Raw genomic sequence first — 8,750 nt, forward strand, 5'->3', positions numbered from 1 at the left:
GCTCTTTTTTTCTCCCCTTTAATTCCATTTGGGTAAATTCCAAGGAGTGGGATGGCTGGGTCCTATGATAGTGCAGCCTGGACTTCAACCAGTGCTCATACAGGGTAACAACATCACAGGCAGTGGCTTAACCTGCTGTACCACAATGCTGCAGCTGAGCGTGTCAACTCAGTGGAGAGCCATGAAAGGGTTAGAAGGAGAGTGGTATCTCACTTGCATTTATGCACAGTCATTTGGGTTGCCTTGTTGAGGCCACTGGATTGCTGGTAGACCAGAAGCAGAATAACAGCCGTGGCAGCAACCTGGGCTGGAAATGAAGCTACTCCTATTAAAGGCTGAGGGAGGTTAAACAACTTGTATAAGGTAACCTAGAATTGCAGTCTATCATTGACCATCTGAGTGCTTAAACCAACTACGTGTGAGACAAAAACCTAAAAACAGAAAGTGGTGTGAGAAGTGAAGATATAAGGAGCAATAGACTTCGTGAGTGGATGAATGTGGGGTGAAGGGGGAGGGAGGGTGGGTGCCATTTGTTGAGCTAAAGAACACGAGTGCAGCCGGCGCCGCGGCTCACTAGGCTAATCCTCCACCTTGCGGCGCTGGCACACCAGGTTCTAGTCCCGGTCAGGGCGCCGGATTCTGTCCCGGTTGCCCCTCTTCCAGGCCAGCTCTCTGCTGTGGCCAGGGAGTGCAATGGAGGATGGCCCAAGTGCTTGGGCCCTGCACCCCATGGGAGACCAGGAGAAGCACCTGGCTCCTGCCATCAGGTCAGCGCGGTGCATTGGCCGCAGCGCGCTGGCCGCAGCGGCCATTGGAGGGTGAACCAATGGCAATGTCTCTCTCACTGTCCACTCTGTCAAAAAAAAAAAAAAAAAAGTGCAAGAGTAGGCATTTGGTGGAGATGGTGAGCACACAGTGATACAGTGGCTAGTGTTGGCTGCATCCGAGCACATCCAGATGACAGTGGAGCTCAGGAGAGACGTGGGCTGTGACCGAAGCACCTCTCATGTCCTGGGGGTGCCCTGGGGAAGATGATGAGCATGGCCCCTGCTCTCATGGTTTAGGGACACTAACGAGTTACATACATGGTATTAGAATGATTGTTACTTATACACAGGTACTTCAAAAAATTCATGGAAAATAGAAATCAACAGTAAGCTTATTTTGATGCTAACGGTTTTTGAGATTCATGCAGTCTTTTCATAATTGCCTTTTCTGTGAAGTTCCTGAGGGTCTCTTGTATTGGGAGATGACATACTACTCTTAGAGGAGGGGCCAGCATTGTGATACAGCAGTTAAGCTAGTACTTGTGACATCAGCATCCCCTGTCAGAATACTGGTCCGAGATCCAGCTGCTCTGCTTCCAGTCCAGCTTCCTGCTAATGCTCCTGGGAGGACAGTGGGTGATGGCCCAAGTACTTGGGGTCTTTGGCTCCTGGCTTTGGTCCAGCCCAGCCCCAGCCCCACAATTTGGAGAGTGGACCAGTGGATGGGAGATCTCTGCCTCTCCCTCTCTCTATGTCATTTTGCCTTTCAGATAAAGTGAATCTTAAGAAAAGACAAAGACACAGAGGGGAAGGAGGCTTAGGTAAGGCCCTGCAGTCAGGGTTGTAGGATTTTTTTTTTTTTTTAATGAGACATAAGACCTCCATTTGGCCGGCACTGCGGCTCACTAGGCTAATCCTCCGCCTGCAGTACCGGCACCCCGGGATTCTAGTCCCAGTTGGGGCACCGGATTCTGTCCCAGTTGCTCCTTTTCCAGTCTAGCTCTCCACTGTGGCCCGGGAAGGCAGTGGAGGATGGCCCAGGTCCTTGGGCCCTGCACCCACATGGGAGACCAGGAGGAAGCACCTGGCTCCTGGCTTCGGATCGGCGCAACGCGCCAGCTGTAGTGGCCACTTGGGGGGTGAACCAACGGAAAAAGACCTTTCTCTCTGTCTCTCTCTCTCTCTCTCACTAACTCTGCCTGTCAGAAAACAAAAAACAAAAACCTCCATTTAATACATTAGAAAACAAAAGAAAATAAGTCCTTGAGAATAAGTTTTATCATTAATTAAGGAAGCACCTAAGAAAACAAGCAATGGAATTGGACACTTAGGCATAACTATAACTTATGGAACAAAAGTATAACTTCCACTTAATACACTAAAACAAAATAAGTCTTTAAGAACAGGTTTTACTGTTAACCTTCATAATACAGCTCATTGAGGACAGAGGTCTGCATGGGAAGTAAGTGCACAGTGACTCCTGTTAATTTAACAATTAGCCTTCTATGTATGATGTCAGTGATCACCCGAGGCTCTTGACATGAGCTGCCTAGGCTAGGGAAGCCTTTTAAATCCACAGTTTCTGTATTTAGACAAGGCCATAAGCAAAGTGGAAGTTCTCTCCTCCCTTCAGAGAAAAGTAGATCCTTCTTTGATGGCCACTTTCCGCTGGAGTCTCCCTCACAGAGGTCCTTCATGTAGGACATTTTTTTGCTACAGTGTCTTGACTTTCCATGCCTGAAATGCTCTCATGGGCTTCTCAGCCAGACCAGGATGCCTTAAGGGCTGATTTTGAGGTCAGAGTGCTGCTTAAAGCGATTGTCATCCTATGAGTCTGCTGTGTGGACTGCTTCCCATATTGGAGCACTCACTCCTTTTTAATTCTATCTATTATTGTTACCAGAGATTGTAGGATGTTGAGCAGCATTCCTAGCCTCTTCTGAGATGCCAGTGGCACTCTATCAGAAATGTCCCCAGATGTTGGCAGATGTCATTCAGAGAATCGTCCCTGGCTGAGTATGCCTGGAGAAAATCCCTCGACTTGGAGGTTGGTGTCACTTCACATTCATGGCCCAGGGCTGTCCTGATTCTACCTCGTTCTGTTTCCCTGGTGGATGAAGTGCTGCTTCTCACCTAGTGGGCATTGAAGAAGACAGAACAGGTCCCTACCCCGAGCCCCCCGCAACTCCTGCAGTGATGCTTGTCAAGCTGGCACCTGCTGAGCGTCGGCCGGAGGTTCTGTACCATCATCTCTACTGTGGTCCCAGATAGACAGTGGTGCAAAAGCAGACCCGTTCTGCTTGTCACTTTTAGTACAGCATTCAGTAAGTTACATGAGATCTTCAACACTTTATTATAAAATAGGTGTCGTGTTAGGTGATTCTGTCCAACAGTAAGCAAATGGGACAAATTCTGAGCATTTATTAAGGTAGTCTGGGCTAAGCTATGGTGCCAGATGGGCTAAGTGTATTAAACGCATTTTTCACTTACTACATTTTCTTTTAAAAAAATTTTTTTTGACAGAGTTAGGCAGTGAGAGAGAGAGAAAGGTCTTCCTTCCATTGGTTCATCCCTCAAATGGCTGCTACAGCTGGTGCACTGCACCAATCAAAGCCAGGAGCCAGGTGCTTCCTCCTGGTCTCCCATGTGGGTGCAGGGCCCAAGCACTTGGGCCATCCTCCACTGCCTTCCCAGCCACAGCAGAGAGCTAGATGGAAGAGGAGCAACCAGGACAGAATCTGGTGCCCCAACTGGGACTAGAACCTGGGGTGCCAGCGCTGCAGGCTGAGGATTAACCTAGTGAGCCGTGGCACCTGCCAACTACATTTTCTTTTTTTAAAAATGTTAATTTTTTTTGTTTATTTGAAAGGCAGAATGACATCTTACATCTGCTCATTCACTCCCCAGATGTCTGCAACAGCCAGGGCTGTTGGTTCCAGCCAGCCTGGAACCCCTTCTGGGTCTCCCACATAGGTAGCAGGGAGTGAAGTACTTGGGCCATCACCCACTGCCTCCCAGGAGGGGTTGGCAGGAAGCTGGATCAGAAGCAGAGTAGCCAGGACTTGAACTGTCACTCCAATGGATGTGGGTATGATGAGTGGTGGCTTAACCCGCTGTGCCACAACGCCTCCCCCTCCCCCCATCTACCAAGTTTTCCCAACTGGTGTTTATCAGGATGTAACCCGTTGTAGGCCTAGCAACATCTGTGTTGTGCAGCGACATCATCGAGGGGGAGGCAGGAGGACACAGGGACCCAGTCTGTGGTGAACGAGGGAAGGTTGGCCGATGGCAGCAGCAAATGAAAGGAAGACTTGTGGGTGTGGGAGGGCGGTGGCCGGGGTCCGCTACTGGGGAGGCCCCGGATCTTGTGCTGCAGATACCGAGGTGTGGGAAAATGAACTCTCAAAGTGCTTGGGGGAAAAGCCAGTGCGAGGACTTGGACAGGAAGGGGCGGTTCACAACTTGTTCCAGGTCAAGGGTGACTGCTCTGAATGCTGTTGTGTGCTGTGACAAATTGTGTGTGCTGACCTGGGAGCCCTTCGGGCCCCTGAAACCCAGCTCCAGGTTAGGGGCCTGTCCTCCAGCGGCAGCTGCAGTTTGAGCAGACGCTGAAATCTGTCTGCTGGGCCCCACCCACGGGGTCCAGTCGAAAAGTAGGTGTACTTCCTATCAAGTTGCCAGGCAGGCTGCTGACACATTTTGGGAACCATTACACCTGCTTTCTCCTGTGAGGTGTGTGTGTGAAACTCAGTAGCTCAGTATTCCTGGAACCCTTGGCCCTGAATTAGGATTGCTTGCTGAGTGACCTTGGGCAGTTTTCTTGGTGTCCCTAAGACTCAACTTCCTGATCTGTGGAACAGGCGCTATGGGTGGGGCAGTGCCTGGGAAGGGTCTAGCGCTGGTGTTTCCTCCTCTGGTATGTCGATCAAAATCTCTGGCTGGAACCAGCTGCTGCAACTTTTGCTCTCCACCAGAGGGCACCAGTAACCTATGGAATCTAAGGGCAAGCTCTCTGCCCTTAAAACCACATAGTGGTGAGGATGGCCAATTTTGATTCTTCTTTTTTTAAAAAATTTTTTTATTTATTTGAAAGTCAGAGTTACACAGAGAGAGAGGGAAAGAGAGAGAGAGAGAGGTCTTCCATCTGCTGGTTCACTCCCCAGTTGGCTGCCATAGTCGCAGCTGCACTGATCCGAAGCCAGGAGCCAGGAGTTTCTTCCGGGTCTCCCATGCAGGTGCAGGGGCCCAAGGACTTGGGCCACCTTCCCAGGCCACAGCAGAGAGCTGGATTGGAAGTGGAGCAGCTGGGACTCGAACTGGCGCCCATATGGGATGCTGGCACTGCAGGCGGCGTCCTTACCCGCTACACCACAGTGCTGGCCCCCCCAGTTTTTGATCCTTAACGTGGAATCGTTAGTGAGCTTCCTCTAAACTGCAGGAGGAAAGTCTGTGCTCTGACTCCACACTGGCCACAGAGACAGTTACGTTTCCCTTTTGTATTTTGTTCATCCCCCAATCCCGTCTCCACCTCCTCAAGCCTGGCTACAAATCATCGTCTCCGTAGTAATGGAGTGCGGCTCCTTTCTTCCTGACGCTCAGATGATCTGAGCTGCTGACTTCCCCCTCGTGTGCCCCCTACCCTGGTCCAGCAGGCAGTGGGGCGGCATCTGATGCTGAGCCCCTTCCTGGGGTCCCTGCGTGGAGGGCTCAGGTATCAGCAGGCACCTGGCACAGGAGGGAAAAACTCAGGGCAGGGTTGGGGGGTGCGTTCGGCACAGGGGTTGAGGTGCACTTGACGCCCTCATCCCGAGTCAGAGTGCCTGGGTTTCAATCCTGCCTCTGCTTTTCTTTCTTTTTTTTTTTTTTTTTTAAGATTTATTTTTTAGTTATTCGAAAGAGAGAGACAGAAAGAGAGGTCTTCCATCTGCTCGTTCACTCTGCAAATGGCCACCATAGCTTGAGTGGGGCCAGGCCTAAGCCAAGAACCAGAAGCTGCTTCCAGGTCTTCCATGTGGGTGCCAGTTCAAGTCCCTGCTGCTCCTCCTCCTCTTCTTTTTTAAATTAATTTACTTGAAAGGCAGAGTTACAGAGAGGCAGAGGCAGAGAGAGAGAGATCTTCCATCCACTGGTTTTCTTCCCAAATGGCTAAAATGGCTGGAGCTGGGCTGATCTGAAGCCAGGAGCCAGGAGTTTCTTCCGGGTCTCCCATGTGGGTGCAGGGGCCCAAGGACTTGGGTCATCTTCCACTGCTTTCCCAGGCCATAGCAGAGAGCTGGATCGGAAGTGGAGCAGCCAAGACTTGAACTGGTACCCATATGGGATGCCAGTGTCACAGGCAGTGGCTTTACCCACTACGCCACAATTCCAATCCCCTGCCTCCACTTCTGATCCATTTTCCTGCTAATGAGAACCCTGGGAAACCACAGTTGATGGCTTAAGTATTTGGTCCCTGACACCCACATGGGAAACTGGGATGGAGTTACGGGCTCCTGGCTTCGGCCTGACCCAGCCCTGGCTGTTACAGGCATTTGAGAAGCAAACCAGAGGATGGAAGATCTCTCTCTCTCTCTCTCTCTCTCTCTCTCAAATAAAATGAAAATAAGTAAATTATTTTTTCAAGAGCTCTGAGGAAGGGCCGCGACTGGAGGAGATGAGGCCACCGTCACAGTCTTCCTCCAACACCACAGGCTCCTTGGCTCTGGCACTGTGGCGCAGTGGGGGAAGCTGCCGCCAGTGGTGCCAGCGTCCCCATGGCAGTGCCAGCTCCAGTCCCGACTGCTCTGCCTCCAGTTCGACTCCCCACTGGTGTGTCTCAGGAGGCAGAGGGTGATGGTCAAGGACTTGGGTCCCTGACACCCATGTGGGAGACCCGGATGTGGTTCTGGTTCCTGGCTTAGCCCTGGCCCTTGCGACCATTTGGGGAGTGAATCAGTGGAGGGCAGATCTCCTTCTTTATCTCTTTCTGTTGCTCTGCCTTTCAAATAAATTAATAAATCTTTAAAAGAAGAATCCCAGAGCAGTGCCAGTGTGTGTCCGTCCCGTGTACAGAACGTTCTTCAGTCTGATGGGAGGAGGTGCAGCCCCAGGTCAGGTTTCAGCGTCGTGCCTGGGAGTGCCGGCCCAGACCAGCAAAGCCAGGAAGAAAATCAAAAGTGTTTGCCATGCACCTTGCTAGATTCACAGACCCACGGGTGCTGGAGATGGACAAGACCCCGGAGATACAGCACAGCCCCGCATGGTTGGGAGAGGAGGGACCCGTGACCCGGGCACACTGGCCCTTCCGGCCGAGGCAGAGCGCAGGGCCACGGGTGGGCACAATGATGCCCGTCTTCCCTCCGTCTCCTGGGTCAGCACCACCGGGAACCCTTGCTGTGAGCCGAGTGTGCGTATCTGCTTCCTCTCGGATGCCCCTCACAGCAGCGCCGTGCAGGAGATGCGGCATTCCGCGGCTGCAGTACGCTATCCCCGTCTTGCACAGGCATGGAGAAGCTATGGGAGTGATCCTGGACACGGTTAGCTGGCATTGCGTCCCAGGTGTTCCTGCAGGAGGGTAGCCAGCACCTTGAGCGGGACACGCTTGCTTTCCTGTGGGACGATGCCTTGCGTAGCAGTGTACTTACACCCACTACCTCCGGGTCCCAGGCATTAACTGTCCCTGTCATGATGACAAGAGTTTCCCAGGGCCCCTGTGGGGAGGGTCGAGGTGTGCCTGCCCTTGGCTAAGAGCCGCCGATTTAACTGCGTAGGCACAAGGAGAGTTGTGAAGACATTGCTGGCTTGGTGGTTGTCATATTAACGGCAGTCACAGGATGGGACAGGAGCAGAACAGGAGGAAGTCCAGTGTGGCTCTGGAAGGGAAGAGGTTAACTGCTGAGGGAGGGGGTGAACACTGGGCTGAGGAGGGTCCTGGAAACAGGGGGGCATGGGCAAGGCCTCACAAACTCCCACCCACAGGGACCAGCGGGGGCTCAGAGACAAGGAAACAGCTGTGTTGACAGCTCTGGGATAGGGGTGAGCTGGAGAGCCATGCCCACCTCAGGGACTGGACCACCCAGCGGCAGCCAGGGGTCGAGGTAAGGTGGGGTCACTGTTGCCAGCCTTGCTAACAGACCAAGAAAATCTACAGGGCCAGATATTTCTAGGAAATGTTTGTTATAGATATTGGCTTACAATTCAACACACACACACATCAGGCAGGCCAGGAGAAAATACACTTGAAGGTGACTTTGGGCTGTCTGTGACTTGTGGGCCATTGGCTGAGGCCATTGCCATGTGAAGTGCTGTGGTGAGCGCCCCCGTGCTGGCTGTGGGACTCAGCGGGGAGGAGCGGTCCACAGCTCCAGGCTGCACAGGCCCGTGCCGGGCGTCCACCAGGGCGCAGGGCCCTGCAGAGGCCAGTAGGCCGCATGTCCATGGAGCTACAGCAGCTGGGGTGCCCGTGCCACCAGCCGTCTCTTCCAGATCTGAGATCCTGGAATCCTGAGGGCAGAGCCCAGAACACAAAGCCCGGACAGCCCTGCCGTGGCGGTGGTGCCGGCACTCGGTCCCTGCCGAGCTCTGGCCAGTCACTCCGCTGGGGCAGAGGAAGCGGTGAGGAGGGCTGGAGAGGCCTTGCCTTGGTTGGAACGTCTACCACCCAGCAGTTCCCACGAGCCGGCTGCTGTGGCGCCCACCCAGCCGCTGCGTCCCTGACCCGAGCCGCAGAGCGCAGCAGCCCAACTCCTCAGCTGACCCTCCCCCTGCCTGAGGTTACCTATCGGTGTGCTCTTCCTCAGAATCCACCAGCCCTGCCTGCTTTCCATCCTGCTAAGGCAGGCATTGGCTCCACCGGACTCACCTGCCTCCTCTTTGGGGCTGGGCTGGGACTCCTGGCTTGTCTCCACCAAAACCTCGGACTCCGGTGTGTGCGCCCTCCCAGTCCCCCCCAGAGAAAACAGCCAGGGCTGCTAGCTCTCCAGTCTGGGTGTTTGGTTTTTTGTTTTT

This window comes from Oryctolagus cuniculus, chromosome 13, assembly GCF_964237555.1.
Source record: "Oryctolagus cuniculus chromosome 13, mOryCun1.1, whole genome shotgun sequence".
In the NCBI taxonomy this organism is placed as follows: Eukaryota; Metazoa; Chordata; class Mammalia; order Lagomorpha; family Leporidae; genus Oryctolagus; species Oryctolagus cuniculus.